At 37.5% G+C, this 20,398-nt stretch overlaps 1 long non-coding RNA gene across 3 annotated transcripts; it reads right to left on the minus strand.

The window, feature by feature from the left end:
- Positions 1–690: 690 nt before the first annotated feature.
- Positions 691–3,259, minus strand: LOC131426079 (uncharacterized). Of its 3 annotated transcripts, none has more exons than XR_009229053.1 (4): positions 2,160–3,259; positions 1,717–2,083; positions 901–1,623; positions 691–838 (listed from the first exon to the last, which is right to left on the minus strand). It is a non-coding gene; the product is annotated as an uncharacterized LOC131426079 (long non-coding RNA). The 3 variants fall into 3 exon arrangements; XR_009229054.1 differs by having other exon boundaries at positions 1,717–2,107; XR_009229052.1 differs by having other exon boundaries at positions 1,717–3,259.
- Between the last annotated feature and the right edge of the window lie 17,139 nt (positions 3,260–20,398).

The following is a 20,398-nucleotide window of genomic DNA, read 5'->3' on the forward strand; positions in this document are numbered from 1 at the left end:
CAGATCTGGAATTGTAGTTTTTTGGAAACAAATTTTTTTTCCGCATCGTGAACTAACTATCGAACTTTCAAAAATGAACCGGCTCTCGACTGTTAAATTTTAACTTAAAAATTAAAATAATTCGCGAGATGGTCCACAGCATTTTCATGAACTTCCCATGCTGCTTGAACCAAATCATTCCTTGCTATCAGAACTTTTGGTTAGTTGGGATATATCATTGAGCCATTTCTAACGAGGAAATCTCAAAAATACAATTTTATCAAGTCAACTCAACATGAGAAATCACTTTGGGCATGGCAAACCGGCTCCAACATGCACTCGAACTACATTTTAAGAGGCCTTGTTGAACCAGTAATTAGAAGTCGTAATCATACAAACATAGATCAGTTAAGCCGGGAACTAGCTGAACGAAAAAACGGTGAAAATTCTGTTTCTTTGAACAATTTACCAATGGCAGTAGATTTCACAAGCGACCCCGTCAACTCAACTCGAGTGCGAGATTGTATGGTAAACAATCTGCAAACAAATGACAACATAACAAACTGTCACATGACACGAAACATCAATTACATAAACTGACAGTCATAATCGTCATGTTTACTTGGATTCCTGCCTCGGGAGATCGAGCGCCAGCCAATTTGGCACAGCTTGTACCCTAATAACCGATTATGTAACAATGCTAACCACCAATCGAGAAGAAAAAAAAATAACCCCCTACCTCCGATGACCTACCCCGATCATGTGCCATTGTCCACGGCATCCCATCGGACTGTCACCTTTCGTCGTTTGCCAATCTTGTTCGTCAGCATCAGAGTGTGAGTGTGTATGGATATGTATGCTGTAACATTTAAACTAAGAAACATATTTAAAAAAACAAAAGTGAAAGAAGTCTAGCATTACCTCGGACACACAACACGATCTCGGCGGCGACATAATCGTTGGATCTCTGTAGTTCGCAGTCTCGAGAGAAATAAAAAACAAAACCCTGCTAAAGTTACAGAATGGTAAGCTTCAAGGCAAAATGAGACCCTCGAAGCAACGGGTAAAAGCAAGACCTTCACCCGAAAGGAAAGTGAAAGCTACGGCGGTGGCGGCGGCGGCATTTGGTATCGGAACCGATCGGAACGAGGCAATTTTATGACGCTGCACGTGAGTTGCAAATCGATTCCCAAGTGTCTCACGATACCAGTGTTGCTAAGCAGGTGCTTTTTTCCGATTGTTAAGGTGGTGGAGAGTGGTGAATCGATAAAAAAATGACGTCAGACGAAATTTCGCATAACCGTAATTGGGTTTCCGTGACCATGGGCCTTTGCCCATGCAAAACTTCCGGTGGTGGGATAAGAAAATTGCATCCATTTGCCAAGTAATGACGAGTGATGCTTGAGTTCAAATTTGCTAATTTTAAATGACTTCAAATGCTAGTTGAAATCATAATTGTCCAATTTGAAGTTCGGACATTATTGTTAAATCTAACAGCAAATTTTGAACGTTGTACCGTTCGTAGGGTTTCCGTGCAGAGCCTGTCGTGATTGAAATTGCAGAAAAAGCGAAGTGCGGAGTTTTCCTTCTTCCTACCGAATTGACTTTTGTGCCAACTTTCATAACTTTTTTTGTTGTTGTTTCCTTTACAAATGAAAAACACGAAGGAACATAATTAAACGCTGGCACATTCATTTAACCTATGTGCTTGGTGATGCTTATAAACAAGGTACCTACCGGAAATGAGGCGTTTAAGCCTCATGCAATGGAACAGTATTTTTTCCCGCAGCTGCTCGTAAAGTTTTATGTTGCACATGATAGTTTCCGAACAGCGCAATTTGAGGCCTGCACTGAATTGGACCTGCTCACACACACACACCGGTAGCTCGGGGCGGGCCTCGGAACTGGAATTGATACCCTCCCGTAACCGTTTATATGTACTTTAATCACAGCCAGTTCGTAATGACCATAGTTATGATTTTAATTGGGTTCAATATTGCCGCCTTCTGCTAGAAGAAATTTGGTCGATGAAAAATGCTTTGCACATTAAACTGCACTCCGTTTCCCCTCCAGATAGATTTTCGCTGCATAACTTTAGCCGGTCCTGGAATTGTTTACCAGAAAAGTGCTGACACGAGAAAATTCCAAACCGAAACGGCTTTGCGTCATTGTGTACTTACAGCTTTGAAAGCAACGCCAACTGCGATGATGGCATCAGAGGTCTGTCTGCAGATATAGATTCAATTTACATGAATTGCATCAAGGAACAGCGCCGTTTGTTGTCTTCAGCTCGGAATGATGAAAGTGAAGCCAGCTGAAAAATTGTCTGTTCGTTGAGTATTGTGAGTTTATTGCCTTGTTGATTTGTTCGAAACGGTAATTAGCACTTGACCTGTGTACGAGTTGTATGTTTGGATTTACTAATTTAAATTTCACAAATACAAGATGTCACAGTAATTATCTAGATATGAACCGATTTACTGATGTCTGCAGACAAGTTGACATCTCTAGTCACGTTTGCATCAAATTTGTGAGAATTATTTACTGTCAGTGGCATTTAGTTTGAATGAACGACCTTCCACATTATCAGTTCCGAATCGGTGACAAATCTTCATTCGGAATTTCATATAGAAATCATAATGAATTACGAATAAATTCTAACTCCAGTGCAACAATCGATTCCGAATGAATTTCGCCGATTGGCTCGAACTGTCGGAATTGAATGAGAAAAGGTGAACTGAATTGTCGAATCGTTTACTTCTTCTTCTCCGATGTTGCACGTTTGCGTACAGATTTTTAGTTGAATTCGATGTAAACATGTAAACATATAAACGATGTAAACATTTTCAAGCTCTTCGGATATATAGAACTAGTAAATTTTCAGTTTTTTCCCGAAAAATGCCTACCTGTGTCAACATCGTCCATTCTCTATAGCTGACGATTGATAAAATGACGTAAGTCACCTGACTTTTACACTAACACAATCACAAAGTGAGCGAAAATTCAATGACTCAGCCGAGAGACGAACAGTCGAGTAAGAGTTCATTACTCAGTCCGTCTTTGAGTACATGTGGAAAGCAGTGAAAATCATAAGGAAAATCTTATGATGCATAAAAAATACCACATAATTGGTATACAAAATATGACTCCATCATAATGTTCATGACAAAATGTATTTTACGTACAAAACTGTACGATATTTGTATGAAATTTTCTTTGTTAATTACCTGAGTGTTAGTCAAAAGCAAACGCGTACCTAGAAATTCAGAACATGCTGATCAATTTCCATACGTATGGTAATATCTATATAATTACTTGAACAATTTTTGGTTATAAAGTCGATTATTGGATCCATTTTAAAATCGACTTAGGTATTTAAGGACAACAGTTTTCGTAATATAAGGGAGACCGCGGTTAAACCTGACACTTTTCGAAAACTGAACAAATGTAGCTCCAACCTTCAGCAACAATTCCAAATTTGTAATTTGGAAAAATATGCATTAGTTTCTTGCAGAAGTGACACCAACCCAAAATCCAATATTGCTGAAACCGAGGGGCTAAACCGGACTACAAAGCTTCACACAAAAATGAATAATGAATACAATGGGGGTGCTAAATCTTGAGATACTTTAATGATTGCGGAGAAAATGAAGCCATGAATCCTGAGTTGGTTTCAACCTTTAGTGAGACGGACATCTATCTGTCACATGAGAGCGCGTTTACAAAGTCAGTCTATGGATTGAAATTATTGCTTTATAGGACATTTAATCTGTCCGTTTTAACCCCGTGGTCGGTCTAACCCCGGTCTCCACTAATAGTTTCTTAAGCTTGGCAGGGAGGTTGCGGGGCTTAACTCCTAAACTTCCCCCCATCGGTACAATCGCCTGGCCAAAAGGTGTAGTAAATTTTTGAAATTTGCCGATAAAATTAGTCAGCCAATGACATTCATGACGTTTATAATGTCAGATTCTTAAGTTTTGCTTTATTGGCTTACGTCAAGCAATGTTGTGAAAATATAGGCCCCCTATCACGACGCCATCTTGATGAGATCAAAATTGGAACTTCAAAATCAGCTGATTGCAACGTAAATAAACTATCAATATTGCAATTGTTTCACGGTCTACTTTGTTTATTGCACGAAAATTAAAGAATTTTTGGTCGACTCTCTCACGATAACATGTCGCTTTACCTAAAATACAGTAGAAAAAGTTTTGGGACATCGAGTGGCAGTAATTTTCACAACCAGTGATAATTATGATAATTCGATGCGAGTATAAGAAAACTCGCACGCCGGCGAACGACCGCAACTTGGTTAAAGCCGGGTATAAATAAACGATATAAAAAAAAAAAAAAGAAAACTCGCATCCAGTTCAATGTCAGTGATGTTCCATAATCTCACACATGACAATGAAAAGACAATTATGCACCGATTTTTTGAACGGGTACGATGGATGGATGTAGAATATCGATGTAATAAGTCATTTTGAAATTTCGGCTTTTGGTTGTGCCAAAAAATTAGAGAAAAATCTTGACATCAAATCAACAATCACTAATTTCTGGTTTTGTTACCCTGGTAACCTATTCAAACATTCTACTTAATATGAAAAATTGATTCATTGTAATTAAAGATCCATCCAACACTATTGCGATCGCTACGCTGCTCGAGTTGCAAGCTTTGAAGAATGCAATGGTGTTATCTTTAAAGTTTTGCTCGAAGATTGAAAATATTACTGTCTTTTCACATGTTTTATCACCTAAAGCAACTCAGTATGCAAACTGATTGTTTCAAATTGTATACGAGTTTTTCAAGGGACAGTTTTAAATCATAAGTTGGATGACAAAACGTGAATGTTATTTTTTTACCCATATTTGTAAGGTTTTTCCATCTGCATTCGTTCAAACTTTAGTAGATAAAAAAATCGCCCCAAACTTGTTCTAAATGCAAGGTATACATGAAAACAATCATCATCATGCTATCTCGTGGTAATTATGCTGATAAGATTGTTTAATAATTTTAATTGATGGTATTCACTAAAGCCGTGATGCGGAGCTTTTAGGATATGCTCAGGAGTGTTCTAGTTATAGAAGCATAATTTATGCCAGCTTTTTCAATTGAAATCAGTAAATTAAATGAAAAAAAACTGGCAACCCCAGCATCGTTTTACTCATTATTGAAATACGGAAAAATAGAACGGCAACGTCCAATTTTGAGAGTAGAGCTGTTCGAATAAAATTGAAACGGCTTTGTATAAGTTTCAGCTCTATTTTTCCATCTCCAATTTAACATTTCCAGCTACTGAACTTTCTCTTATATTTTGAGCAGATTTTGAATACTGTGAATATTCAAAGCTTTTGGTATTATAATAAACAACAGTGTTAAAACTAGGACTGTTCAAACAGATAGAACCAAAACCTTCATTAACCGTTTGTCAAAACTTCAAAACTTTGCCACAGTTCTGTCAGAATACCGACAGAAATTTGACAGCCATATCTATTTGTCTAACTTTGTCAAATACATATTATATGTGTACAAATACATAGATTGATAGACTTCTAATTGGCATAGAAACTTGCTGTTTGCTCTACAGCTGAAACAATCGGCAGCGAAATAAAATGTGCGACGCCACTGTCAAAATACACTTAGGGGTAATGTACCTCTCAATTTTCAAAGGAATGATTCAACTTTTCTCGGTACCAAAAGCAACAATCAATAGAAATTTCACGTCGGTAACTGTTATCGATCAAGAGAAAATGCAGATTATTGATTTTGACAACTTATTTTGCCCCAGTCTCTCCTATCAGTTTCAATGTTGGGAGTTTGTTTCAGTTTTAGCTCTATTATCCATCTTCAGTATAAAGTTTTTAGCTGCTGAACTTGCATTCACAGTACGATTTGTTCAGCAAATTTGACTGACAAAGGTTCATTGTTGAACCATTTCAAATGTGTGGCATTGGGTCGTCGTTAGGCTAGTTTTGCGGGAAGATTTCGGAAGTATCTTATTACTTTTTACGTACATGTAGAGTACCTGTACTTCGGATAAAATAAAACAAAAATTTTTAAAATTATGGAAAAGTCGTATTTTTTTAAGGAAAACAAAACAACAAACCGAACACGCGCATTTTGTTCGATTTATTTCGTCCAATATGCGGCCCATATTAGGTTAACTCACAAAATGAGCCGAATTTGACAGCAATCAAGAGGGTCGTTTACATGTTTATTCCGTAACATTCCGTTCTGTTCATTATTATTCCATTGAGTTCCTTATCATTCCAGTAAAAACTAACCACCAATAGCTGTCAAAAGTGAATTTGATTCATCTACAGTTCATTTGTGTCGTCACCGTGCAAAACCTAATTAGGTTTTGCACGAACATGACTTAACCTCACAATAATGAACAGAATGAACTTTTTTTGACAGTCGACGTGTACTTGTTTACAGTTTAAAAATTCATCAGAAGTTCATCGTTCGAATGTAAAAATTGCAAGTCGCCTCACACTCAACAGATTCATACATATATCGAATACGTTTTTAACAGGCACTTTTTCGTCATTTTTCAATTTTTAACTTGCAGTCGCAAAACAAAACAAGTACACGGCAACTGTCAAAGATGAACTTGATTCATAGGCAGTTCATTTGTATCGTCAGCGTGCAAAACCTAATTAGGTTTTCTATCGTAACGTTCAAAATGAATAATTGTTCATCCACCCTTTCCACTTCTACTTCTATTCAAGAGTTGAATTATATTGGTTGTATGTCTAGTTGGTAATAGATCATTTTGGTACCTTGACAAATGAGAGGAATCAAGTGACATTTGGAATTTTTTTTACATTGAAAAGTTACTCTCATTGAGAACGATAAAATGATATGTCAAATTCAATATGTAACCCTAGAAATTGCCAAAATTTCGGATAATAATTTTTGAGTTGTTGCAAACATGAAGAATGAACTGTCACTTTTCCATAATCACCACACCAGTGACAGTCAAAAATTACTCAAGTAAACACAAAGTCTTATGTATGCATTGTAATTATGCATAGAGCAGATGTAATGCAATGAAAACTTATATTTGCCTAATATAAACATGTAAAGCGAACGTAAGACTCGGTAACTTGTACAGTTTTGTATATCTATACTTACTTTTATTTCTGAACCGAATACTGATACAATAATAGTATATCGTAGGTTATTTGTTTATAGAATTAACTGCAATAAGGCTGTTTTTGCACATACTTTTCATGAACATTACGACACATATGACAAATAGTACCTACCGTATGTCATCAGATAGAATGAATCTCGCACGTTAATCTACAAAACGCTCGCTGAAGTTCCGAACAGATGTTCGAAAAATGATAACTCAAATTTTCAGAAACCATCATTTATTAGGAGCATCCACACATACACGGAATGAGTCGACACGAACACAAGAAAGTGAACAACAAAAACAGATACATTTAAAAATCGAAGGCAAAGAAATAAAAAACAAAACAAAGTCAAAACAATATGGTGTATTTCTTTCAAGTTCCAAAACACATTCCGGTAGACAATACTTAGCTAGTTACAATGTAATAATAAGTGAATAGCAGCAAATAGTACAGAATCCTTAAAAAAAAGTCGGAAATGAAGCTACATTGAAAAAGTCAAATTATAATTTTGGTATCATATTAACAGTAATTCCTAGCCGTAAGATATCTCAGCACGCAAAATGGTGAACTGATTCAGCACCGCCTACTGCATGTATTTCCTCACCCTCTAATTGCACACTAAATTGAACCTCAAACATCGACACTAATTATCAACCTCTACCGCAATTAGAACCACCGAATCAAATCGACCGACGCACCATTCTCCAAGTTTGCCAAGAGCACGTTTCCAAACTATAATCATCAAATTACGGTAAATGGCAAAGTACTTTCCCACCCCGTTGCCCCCGTTGCCCCCGTTGCTTGTTTCGCGGGTGAAGAAGTCGGCTCGGCTCTCGACGGCTTAATAATTGAGCCAATTTGTGGCACTTGTTGTGCCGAAATTAATTCGATATGGAAAATCAAAACGGCATCGTAGGCGGCGGTGGTTGATTGAGAAAAGTAACGTTTACCGGCACTTACCGCGTAGACATTTACCGACCTCATTTGGGGTTCTAATTTGTCACGAATGTGGCCAGGAAACGAGGCGTGAGCAACCAACCGTTCGGTAGCTTTGACGGAGAATTTGACACGTCAGTTTACGTCAATCAAGTCATTTACTGCTTTTTTTCAAATGGTTAGACGATCTCCTGATTCGATCTACTAGTAATTTCCCTGTTTGGTTAAAACACAAACTAGCTTCGTTCAAATCTCAATCACAAATCAAAACTTTTGTTGTTATTTCATGTTCTTAACATTCCTTGTATCAGACGAAATCAGAATTGATGGATTAAATGATACTTCTACACTATTGACAATTATCGGTAATATCTTCAAAATCAATACCATCTGTCAAATCAATGAATTTGATGTAAATATTGATGACGAACTACTTATATGTTTCATTATAACATTCAAACATAAATCAAGCTAGTTTTTTTTTATTTAAAGGTTATTTTTTCACCATCGCCTACTGGATGGAAATTATAGCAAGTTTTGCTGTGGTTGAAAACAGCTGTTTAATTTTAATTGTCAAAAATGAGTCTGGAATGTGCTCTTACAAACGCGAACGTTTTGAAAGACTGTTTCAAATGCTTCTCAGCATTGTTTAACTGGCTTTTTAGCATTGCAATTGACACAACTTTAATCGAAGATGGACAATAGAATAGCTCGAATAGAATTAAAAGAATGGAACAGCATTGCGCTCGGTTTTAGCGGAAATTTGGATGGCACAAATCCACAAGTTTTCTCGATAAATCAGAAGCATTCATCAAGATGGTTCCAGGCTTCTGTTTTTCAAAGTGGGTTATAAGAAAAAAGAAACAATAATAGACCAAAAACTGCCCAAATGTAAAAAGACTTTCTACACGCTTAGAAAAAGTCGTGTAAATTTACGTCTTCGGAGACCGGCATATTCGGACACATTTTTACAGTTGATTTAACACATGATTCATGCATTTCTGATACATGATCCATGCATTCTGATACATTTGTTTTTTGTTGTGTAATTTTGGGAGTTTGAGTTTACAGTGTTTTTGATTGTCACAGCTTTAAGAGGAGCTTCTTCGTTTCTTCATTTCGAGTGTGGATTAAAAAAAGCTATGAGTTTCCTAATCATCAATTTTTGAGCAGTTATTAATCATTATTAGAAACTGCTGCAATGTAAATTTTATGTATAAGTATTAAGAAAATCGGGAAAAAAGAATTTATTCCACTTTTTTGGACTAAGCTGACGAAAAAAATGAAAATTTTTCGAATGTTGTTATAGTTTTTGTAAGAATCATTTAAAACAAAAACAAAAACGGTGTTTCATAGAGAACTCATAAACAAACCAAAAACAAATAATATTTTTTATTACAATGTCGTTTAATTTTGCAAAAATAACATGTCCTTCTTTGATCAACCATATCTCAGGAACAACTCAATATTTTAACAAAAAAATCACCTTGTAGTAGTCTCTCATAAAGAATAATAATAATAGTCTCTAATGAAGCTAATAACTACATACACATTGAAGATTAGGCAGATTATTTTAAAACACACAGTGGCGTTTTTATTGGTAAATAAGCATCCAGGGCAAACATGATTTGGCGATTTAGAGAGGGAAATACGGTTCCTCGTTTGCTTCACCACCGAAATATTCCACCGAAAATTGTTTTGCAACCTACAAAAAACGTTACGTCTGGGGCGAATGCCTGTTTCATCCCCCCCTAGATACGCCACTGAATGCATGCTTTAAATGAAGGAACAAAAATTCCCGTTTACAGGAGAAATTCCCTCTAAGGCATTCGGTAAAATCCAGTCATCTAACAACTTTCTAACTTCCAAATACAGAGCCGGTAATTCTACTCTGAAAATAAAAGAAAAAGGATGAAAAGTACTTAAAATGGCTAGTTTTCTCGTTCCGTGTAGAAGTCTATGACAACCACGGTACTCCACAAATCTATAGTCCCACGACTAAAGGGCACTACAAAAGAGAGCCTTTCTTCGTTTTCTTTCCCTTTTGATTATTACGAAGCCATTACCGAAATTTATTGAAAGTTTCCCATATAAATCGGAAGCTTGTGGTTTTAATTTGAAAATTATGAGAAGAGTAAGGCGTCAAATATAAAATCAATCCGGTAAATCGTCAATGAAAAAGTAAACAAAGACAAACTGTCATTTGTAGTTCTTGTGATTGCTCAATTTCTGTCAAAGCTAGAATTTTTTGCTAACAGAAATGTAAAATTTAATTTGTTTGAAGCGTTCATTCAGTTCATTCCATTAAACGCTCTAGAAAAGTGATTTTTGATGTCTCGATTTGAAACTAATCACATTTTTTCTAATAACCATCGGAAAATTTTTCCGAAATAATACGTTAGCCGTAAATACGTAAATAAACCGCGTAATGCCAACCGAAAATGTAAAACGTAAATGACAGTTATCTTGTCGAATTTCGGCAAAACCAAACACGCATTCACTGGTATCGGGATAATTGTTTGTTTGTAAGCTTTTCTTTTTGTCGGAAAATCAGCAAAATCTACTGAACGAATCTCGGAAAACATGCTATTGATTACCGAGCAATCAACAAAATTGTGTTTTGCTGATCTGGCGCGGCATTTTACTATACCGAGCTCGAAAATTGGTTTTAAATTTGCAAAATATGCATCAACAGCAAACTTCCAAACTTATGAATGACGTGAATGGTACATCTTTTGCTGATTTTATGAGATGTTTTCTTTCGACAGGTATTTAAAGTTTAATTCGCCTAGCAAATGTAGAATTCAACTCCACTGTGAATCAAATATGATATTTTCAAAGAAATCATCAATCCTAAATTAATCCTAAAGGTTTTATGCCTACTGGAGAAACAGTTGAATCGACTACAACTGCCTTTGTTTGCTTTTCGAGAGTTCGAGTCTGAAGTCAATTTCAAAACTTTTCAATCAATTCGACCTACGCTTAAATCTGGTTTGATTTTTCATATCAAAAATAAACTTCTGGGAAAGATTCCATTTGTGACAGCTTTCAGTTTTGGTTAGAATATGGCATCGATTTTTGACGAAACATGCATTCTGTATTTGTAAGTTATGTGTAAATCACTTCTATCGATTTTATTTCCGGTGTGAAACAAATTTTCTTCAAATTGTGATGCAAATTTTTAGTTTCGTTTTCGACTATTGAACTGCTAGTACGATTTGTCAGTTTGAAATTACTCGTTTAGCAAAGGAGATTTTATGCTTACTGGAGAAACGAAGGCAATCGGATTCAGTTACCTTTTTTGCTAATTAGTAACTCATGATCCTAAATGTCTTCGAGAGTTGTCTGTAGAAATCAATTTCAGAACTGAAATCACATCGACATGCGCTTAAATTTGGAGTGTTTCAACGATTTTTCAAATCCAAAATAAACTTCCGGGCTTGATTCAACTGATGAAAGTTTGAAACAATCATTTTGGTTTCTGGTTAGAATCATTAACACTAATTTGAATTCTGATTTTTTGGTCTGCAATATCCTGATTTGAAACCAGCATTTTCTTCGCTGCATAAGTGACTAACCGGAGTCCGTTAATTATTTAGGAGATTTCATGTCTACTGGAAAAATTCAGTGACCTTTTTGGTTGTTTAGTAAATCATAACCTTGAATGTCTTCGAAAGTTTTCTGAAGTTTATTTTAAAACTGCTTAAATTTGGAGTGTTTCGATGATTTTTCATATTGCAAATAAACTACCGACTGATAACAGCTTGAAGCCATCATTTTGGTATCTGAGTTAGAATCGTTAACACCAATTTGAAGCTGTGAATTCTGTTTTTTTTGGTCTTCAGTATCCGGATCAATAAATAAACTGGGGTTTTTCTGTATATTGTATGCTTCTGGACTCGTAAGTTCAACATCATCCAAAGCTTGAGACTGACACTGAAACTGATAGTTGCAAATTCCAAAAATTCTGTAATTTGGAATAGCCATCGCTTGTTTTCTTTAATCGTTCAGACTATTTTCAGATTAGTTTACTTTAAATATAGTTAAAATCCTAATCGTTTAGCAGGACTTTTTTCGAATTGTAATCGTTTTTCCCGAGAAACTTGAGAGTGGTTGAATTGCAACCTACAACCCTTACTTCGTTCTAGAGTTTGGAATATTGAAATTAATAATATGATCCAATAAACAAAACAATCTTCATAACAGCTTATGCAATTATCAACAAAAAATAGTCTTATAACTTTAAAATGAAGAATTTGATAAAATCAACTATTCATCTGTATAAATAACTCAAAAAAAAAACAATGTAATTCTGTCACCAGTTTTCAGATATAGTAATTATTTTCGGGAAACGATGTTCTTCAGTATCAAAGCTAGACAATAATCAGTTGTATATTCAATCAATCCTGACTACCACAATCTACGGAGCACTTAATCACAACATTCACGCACACCTGATCCGTGTTCATCACAACTGGGCACTGTTCAATATTTCTGCACAGTTTTTAAACCATAATTAAGTGTTCTAATATTATAGTCTTTGCATCCTAAACGACCGCCTATTTACCAGACCGTGTTTGCTAACTTACAAAACCTATGAAACTCACGACACGAATCGTTTGTGGGCAACAAACAATTTTGACACAACACTGGATTTAATTCTGAAAAATGTCGATTTAACCTGAATAAAACCTCCTCCAAACCCCTAGGGTTGATTTTAGCTCAAATCAAACACTTCAGTAGCCGAATCAGCAGCAACGACAACAACAACAACAGCAACAACCACATCATCAACGCCAGCAGCAGAAGAAAACAGCCATCAAAATATTATTTTTATTAATTTCCTATTTTTTTCCATTGAATAATTTTACACCGAAAAAAAACATACACTTTATTAAAATCACTTTCATCGCACACCTAATCTAAAACCAAAACAATCACTCTCACTCTCTCTCGGATCCATTCCAGATTCGGCCACAGTTCCGTCCAGCACTGCGCCGTCCGTCGCTGGGTTCCGCGGCTGGCACAGCACCAACCGCTACAACGACCGCACGCACCAAGAGTACACGAGGATCTGCTGCTGCCGACAGTGCCGAAGCGACGTCGTCGTCCGCTACCGACTCGACACTGACGACGACAGACTCGCCTTTGTCACGCCGTAGAAGGCCAACCACATACCTTAGCAAGCTGAACAGCCAGCGCCAGCGGCCGACGCCATCAGCCGCAGACGAAAGTGCCGCCGCCGCCGCCGCCGTTGCAGCCACTACAAGTCCGGCGGTGGTTGATTCGAATTTGCCAAAATCATCGACGAGACCGAAAGTGGGAGTACGACGGAAATTCGGACCAACCAGAACCGGTCCGTTGTCGTCGTCGTCTGGAGCGGAAGGGGGCAACGAGCGGACCACGGCCACTACCACCAAGTCGCCGGATCTAGGTAAGTGATGTTGTGTTGAATGGGGCACTCAGTTCGAGCGGTGGGCACTCATCGGTGGGCTCTCGGAAGGCGAAAGTGTTCGAAGGAATCGCAAACAGAGAGTGGGGAATTGTGACGGGGATTTTCGAAAGGCTGATTTGTGTTGTCTTGTGTTTGCATTTTGTTCAACTATTTTTTGGCGCAAGCTGGGCATAGAAACGGAAAGTTAATTCAAACAAAAGCACATCGGCGAGAGCGCATCATCGCATGGCCATGGTTAGACTGATGCGAAAGTGATCGCGAGGTTACTAACTCAGCAAGATGAGAAAACTAAGATGATTTGATTTTCTTCCGAAAGTCTATCCGAGTTTATTGGGTTTATCGTCCTAAATTTAGGTTTTTATGTGGAGTATTGAAGAAACCTTATTTTAGTTGATGTCAGAAAATTATTTAAGGGTTTGGGACCATAATAACCTATCTTCAAACCTTCCTTAGTCTAGTTTTCAACCTTTCTTGAACTGACCTTTTTGTGGTTCGAATAAAAGAAACTTTTCAACACTTTTTTAGTAACATTGTTTTTAACATTTTGTCATAGCGATCTTCAACTTTAAAAATGTTACTAAAAAAGTTTTAAAAAGTTTCTTTCACTCGAACCACAAAATGCCAGGCTATGAAAAAGACAAAATACAAGACATACATAAAATAAGAGTGCCTATAATCAAAATGACAGCTTCCAGTTTCAAACGAGCAAACGACCTATTAATTACATTGTTAAGCCAACGAAACTGCTAACATTTTGGATTAAATGTTTTGAGTTGTAGCCAATATTACGGATGAGATGTCGTCACTCTTATTATAGGACCTCAACATAAAATAAACAAGAACACACTAGCAGTTCATTTCTTTGGTTGTTGTTTTTTCAAACGGGGTATAATTCAGTGACAGTTCCTATTTGTTTACTATGACAAGATTATGAAGATTTTCATAAATTTTACAGTACTGGCCGAAAATTGCCGATTTCGGATATCTTTTGATAGAAAAGAGTGGAGTGCTACACCTGAAAATCGCTTAATAATCAAGAGAAAAGAAAATAAACAAACAGAAACTGTCACATGCTTATGCCTTGCCATATGAAATCTAATTAAGTTCTACCTGTTTTCAAGATTTGTTCTGAGAAAAGTTATGTAAAACGTGATAACACAAATAGTTTGCTGGAAGAAATACCAATATGTCAAGCAGTGCGGAAAAATATCAGTTCCAAATGAAATTATTTGAAGAAAATGGAATTTCTGGCCTTTCATTGTCGGTGTATTCCAATTGACTTCTATTGTCCTACTTAAATGAAATCCACTGAATTCATCGTTAATAAGATTTTGCACGAACATGACATAACCTCACAGAATGAACTTTTTTTGACAGCCGCCGACGGTTTGTTTATAATTTAGAAGTTCATCAGAGGTTCATCGTTTGAATTTAAAAATTGCAAGTCGCCACATACTAAACAGATTTATACACATATCGCTTCTTGATGCTGGAAACGCACACAGGGTAATCTTTTTAGTTGTTTTCACTGTGGAACACGTTTTTAACAGGCACTTTTTGGTCATTTTTCAATTTTTAATTTGCAGTCGCAAAACAAACACACAGCAACTGTCAAAGATGAACTTGATTCATCGGCAGTTCATTTGTGACGTCATCGTGCAAAACCTAATACGTGTTATTAGTTGTTTTTATTGTGACGTCACAAATGAACAAGCATTCATTCTTGACAGTTCAGCGATACTGTTTACAAACAAGGTTAAACAAAAATCTAGGAATACGAGGTTTTCAACCTGTGAAGGTCCGAAAATCTTCATCAAAATCAAAGTAAGAATAATTCACGGAATGGTTCATAGCCTGAGTTTTGTAGATTTTCTTGAACAGCTTTATGATTTTCTTAACTGTCCTCTAGGCATTGCATTATTTTTCATTACATATATGCCTACAACAATTGGCACGGTGCGGCTCTACAGTATACAAATTATATACACATTTTTCGCGGTAGATTGAAAAACTTTTTTAGGATTCCGAGTGGGTATGGGTGAACAAAAACTGGACCTTACTGAAAATGTACGGTGCGCGTAGGGTGGTTGATGAGTAGATCAATGGTAGTGAAAATTTATTCGGCAATACCGTGTAATATCATTGATGAAAGCAGCAAGTGCTGTGACTAATAATAGTTATAATGATAATCAAACCATTAATCAAAAACCAATCACGAAGCATGTTTTGCAACTAATTAAAAAATTCTACCCAAAAGTTGTTTGAATACCATACGCAGAAATAACAGGAGCGCAGGCTATCGCTACGCCAATTCAAACGCTGCGTCTGCTGTGTGCTTGAGACATGTACAATGCTGTACTCCTGTTACTTTTATAATTCAAATTCATGCAAAATAAGTTTCATTGGGTTTAAAATTTTAAAAAACAAAACAGCCTTTCGTCGCTATAATCGCTATTTGGAATGCGCATCGAAAAACATCACAATCATCACCTTATGTGCATCGAAAAACATCACAATCATTATTTATCAGTTGCAATTCAGTCACGAATTTATTCAGAAGAGATTTTGTTCTATTTATGAAAATATAATATATAATATAATTAAATCATGCATGAACCACTTCGGTTTCGAACTGAATCATAGTGAGCAAAAAAATAGTTCCCGCGAAAATTGTTTTGCCGCCCCCAAAATCGTTGACTTTGAGTAAAAAATGTGCCTTTTTTCGGCGTTTTCAATCGTTTTGGTCAATGTATCGCTCGATATGACTGAGATTTCACGTCGTATATTGTCTTTGAATCGAGCTATGATTCCTCAACGTATACCTAGAATTTTAAATGACCCAAAAAAAAAGTCTGGTGGCGTCAAATCGGCTGATCTCGGGGGCCAGTCAAAATTACCGTTTTGTTAGTCGAGCTGTACGGCATGTTGCACCGTCCTGTTGAAACCAGGAGCCATTCAAAGCATTTTCACGAGCAATGGGCAATTGCTCGATAACGATCGAAATTAACAGTTTTCGTTGTTCCATCATCGTCTTGGAAAAAAAAAATTAAGATCAATCACCATATCCGTAAAAACATCACCCCACACTATAACTTTTTGGTCATATTGAGACTGTTCCTTAATTAATTTCAGGTTTTTCAGTGGCATATAGTCGACAATTTTGCTTAATAACGCATCCATTTAACGTGAAAAGTGCCTCGTTCGACATGAAGATTTTTCCTCCAAAAGTTGGCTTCGTTTGGAATGTAAAGCTGAACAAATTGTTTTGGAATGACACTTCCAACGCGGTATTAGTCATTAGTCGATCGGACCTTTAAATGGCCCACCCTGTACTTCCAGCTCCGGAGATATAATCGTAGTAATGACGCAACAGACAAATCGTATTAGTTTTACTAAAACCTCAATTTTCTCGAAGATTTTAAGACTGGTCAAAAAACTTTTTTTCAACCTTTTTGTGGTCACAGATTACGTGGTTCACTGCGGCCGTTTCCCGTTCCGGAGAATTATTCGGATAAGAGACGTTACTGACAACTTTCACAGTAAAACAAAATTTTCACATACTAGTATTGAGTTACGTAAAGTATCAATATCAAAAATCTTCTCTGTCATCGTAAACCACATCTGTGATCCGCACAATCCACCAACCAGCTTCAAGGAAAACGAGTCCTAATTTGAATAAAAAATATTCCCCTAACATATCACGTCCATTAGAGAGATGAAGCATCGCCACAACACGATGCGCATATAAACGACGAGAAATGCTGCTCACCTCGCGCCTCGCAGATGGGTTTGTGTCCAGCATCCTGTTGAAGTCGCTGATGTATCACCGCCACTCGAACGTACCGCAAATCATATGGGTTTGAAATGACCTCATCGGTGCAATGCGCGGCAAAAGTGATGAACCCTCGCATTTGTTTGCGGAATGTACTTTAACTCGGTACACTTGGCGAACAGGCTTTTGAGGGGACGTGACAACGCAATCAACGACAACGATACGTGATTGCTGGGGCTATGGCTTTCGATTATGTCTGTTTGCGGAGTACGTATCTAATGGGTAATATGTTGCGTCATCTGAATCAATGAATGTCTCAAATATTCTGTCTGCGTATTGACTCGTGGAACAATTCAAACTCTCCTAATCCAAATTCAGCGATACTGTTCACTCACATGAATATTTCAACGATTATGGCTGCCAGTGTTAATTGGATTACTCCATAAAAAAGTTTAATTTCTGTTATCAGTCAAAAACTCCATTAAACTGTGCTTGTCGACAGCTGCCTAGGAAAAAGCATGTCTTTATTTAAAAAAAACAACACAAGCCCAACGTGTGAATTATGTTTATCGTTGATTTAACGCATGGCAGCAACTGCTTCCTATTTTTCCGCTCGCGTTGCCAAGCGTCGAAAAATCACGGAATACCACTCCTTTGCTATTTATTTTACTGCTCGGATGGGTGTTTGGACTCATTTGGTGCCCATTTCGCGTGAACTTGTGCGAATTGCTTGGCCGTGTTTACGCGCCTACCGAACGAACAAATTGTCATTTGTGCGCGATTCCCACGTGGTTTCAAAAGGGAGTTCACTGCATTTTTCATCGGTTTGCGTGTGCCAACTTCCTACCAAGTCACACCCGACGCAGCAGCTGCACTGCAGGGCTTGCCTCATCACCGTTGAAGATCTTAGACTTGGACCCTTGGCTTGGCTTTGGGGTTTTAGGCTTGGCAGCAAATCAGTTTCTGGTTTGGTGATTTTACAAACGATTTTACAACGCAGCCAACAGCAAACCCGTTCCCATCCCATGCGGCATGGTTCGGTTGCGTAACTTCGACGCTGGTGCCGCCGAGTGCTGGAGGGATGCATGGTACCCCGGTCGGGTAGTTCAATAAATTGTTGGTTACTCCCAGCTGCCGTGTGACATGTAATACATCCGACGACGACGACGAGACGCATTACTGACTGGTTTTTGCTTGCTTTGGAACGGAGAGAAAACGCCTCGAAAAAAAAAAACAAAATAAACAACCTTACGAGGGGTCCGTAAGAGGCAGTAGTTTATGTCACATTCCAATTAAATCGCAGAATGAAATGGATGGTGGATTTAGTTTAATGTTTTTTTCCACTGAGCCCAGCGATGCTAATTGTACGTGTTACAATATATTACAAGAAATTGAAGGCTACAATTAGTAGTTGCGAAATCGATCATGAGACATGACGTGTCTCCAGCGCACCTTGAATAACCGATCGATGATTGTCAGTAACTAGCAATGTTCGAAAGCCCGTTCCAAAGGTGCCGGGCTTTCACCGTCAGCTGCAGGTTGATCTCGAACCAGCCACAACTGATGAACCGCACGATCGAATCGATTGTTCGCTCACGATCGATCGGTGATAATCTGCGAAGGCCGACTGCCGACGAGTTTGCCTCTTCGTAGATCGACGTGCTGTCGATAGTAATTACTAATTATCCCTCCGACAGTTGAGGGTTTGCCAACTGTCATTTGGCCCGATGTTAGCCCTGTTGAACGAAAAAAGGGTGCTGCCAATGTGTTTAAAGTTTACAACACGTCAATTTGAAGAGCTTTCACTGCAACTCGCTGATTGATGAAGATCCATAAGTGAATGGTATCTCGAGTTTGGCATTAAGTGGAATCAACACAAACAACCAGCAAAGGCCCCCCTACACGGGGTAAGTGTACTTAATAATTCGTTTTAAATATACATCGGACTGCTACTCGAAGCAATCAATTTAAATCCGAAGGAGTGGAAAAAAATTCTCTCAGACATGAATGAGCTCGGGGTCAAGTTCGTTATTGGAATGGAACCATTCTGTTTAAATTTCCGAAAAATCTTGAAATGGTCTCGAGCAATTGGTTGAATTGCATGAATATTGAACTGCATCATTTGTTTGATTGTATTTCTTTCTCTATCTTTTTACAGGAATACGTTTGATGGCTTAGTAAAACCTCGATCCTATGTACTGTAGAACAAACATCGCAACGCTTGAAATCAGGCATGTTGGCGACATTTGTTCATTGAAGTTGTTGATCTTGGTATTGTCTCAATGTTTCATATCACTATCTTGTTAATTTGATATTGAACACATATCTGTTTCCTATTAAGAAATACATATTCAAAAAACAAAGTATATAAAAAACTGGTCAGGACCAGGAAAGGCTGTCTTACATTGTCGGTCTTACCCGCATAGCGTTTAGGCTACCTGGGCAGCCATGGCCACCATACGGCTACCAAAATTGATTCAGTGACGGTTGTCAAATCCAATTTGACAAAACAAAGTCGCCTGTATTTAAGTTAGCCGAGCGTTTTCATCTTCTCACCTTCGCTGAAAATGTTAAAGATTTCAATGTGGAAAAATCCTGGTAGATACTGTTGTATCGTTTGAGTTGTATATCTGGCAGCGGTGAGGCAGTCGGTCACCAGAATGTCTGCCAGCCATATTTTTCCAGATGGCAGCGTTTAGTCAACCATCTGGCAGCCATGCGTATGCGGGTACTACCCGTAGAGGCTTGGCTGCCAGACGGCTGGCTAATGGCTGCCAGCAGACAAAATATGACTTGCAGTCGTTGCGTTCTGGAGTCCGGTTGCATTATCGTCATCTCTAATAAGACAACCGTATCGACCAGAATTTCGCCGCATCGGTTCTGAGGTTGACGTGGCTGTCAGCGGTTTGTCATACTGTTGGCAGCCAGAGTGAACAGAACCGCAAGTGAACATATCAGAAATTTAATACAGAATCTTAATAAACAGGAAAGCTGTTTATTAAGATTCTGTATTAAATTTCTGATATGTAGCGAAAATGCTTAAAATATTAATATATTTTTATAAAAATTCTTTGTTGTTTTTTCGTTTGAAAAAGGATCAAATGTAAACC

Source organism: Malaya genurostris, chromosome 1, assembly GCF_030247185.1.
Source record: "Malaya genurostris strain Urasoe2022 chromosome 1, Malgen_1.1, whole genome shotgun sequence".
NCBI classification, from domain to species: Eukaryota; Metazoa; Arthropoda; class Insecta; order Diptera; family Culicidae; genus Malaya; species Malaya genurostris.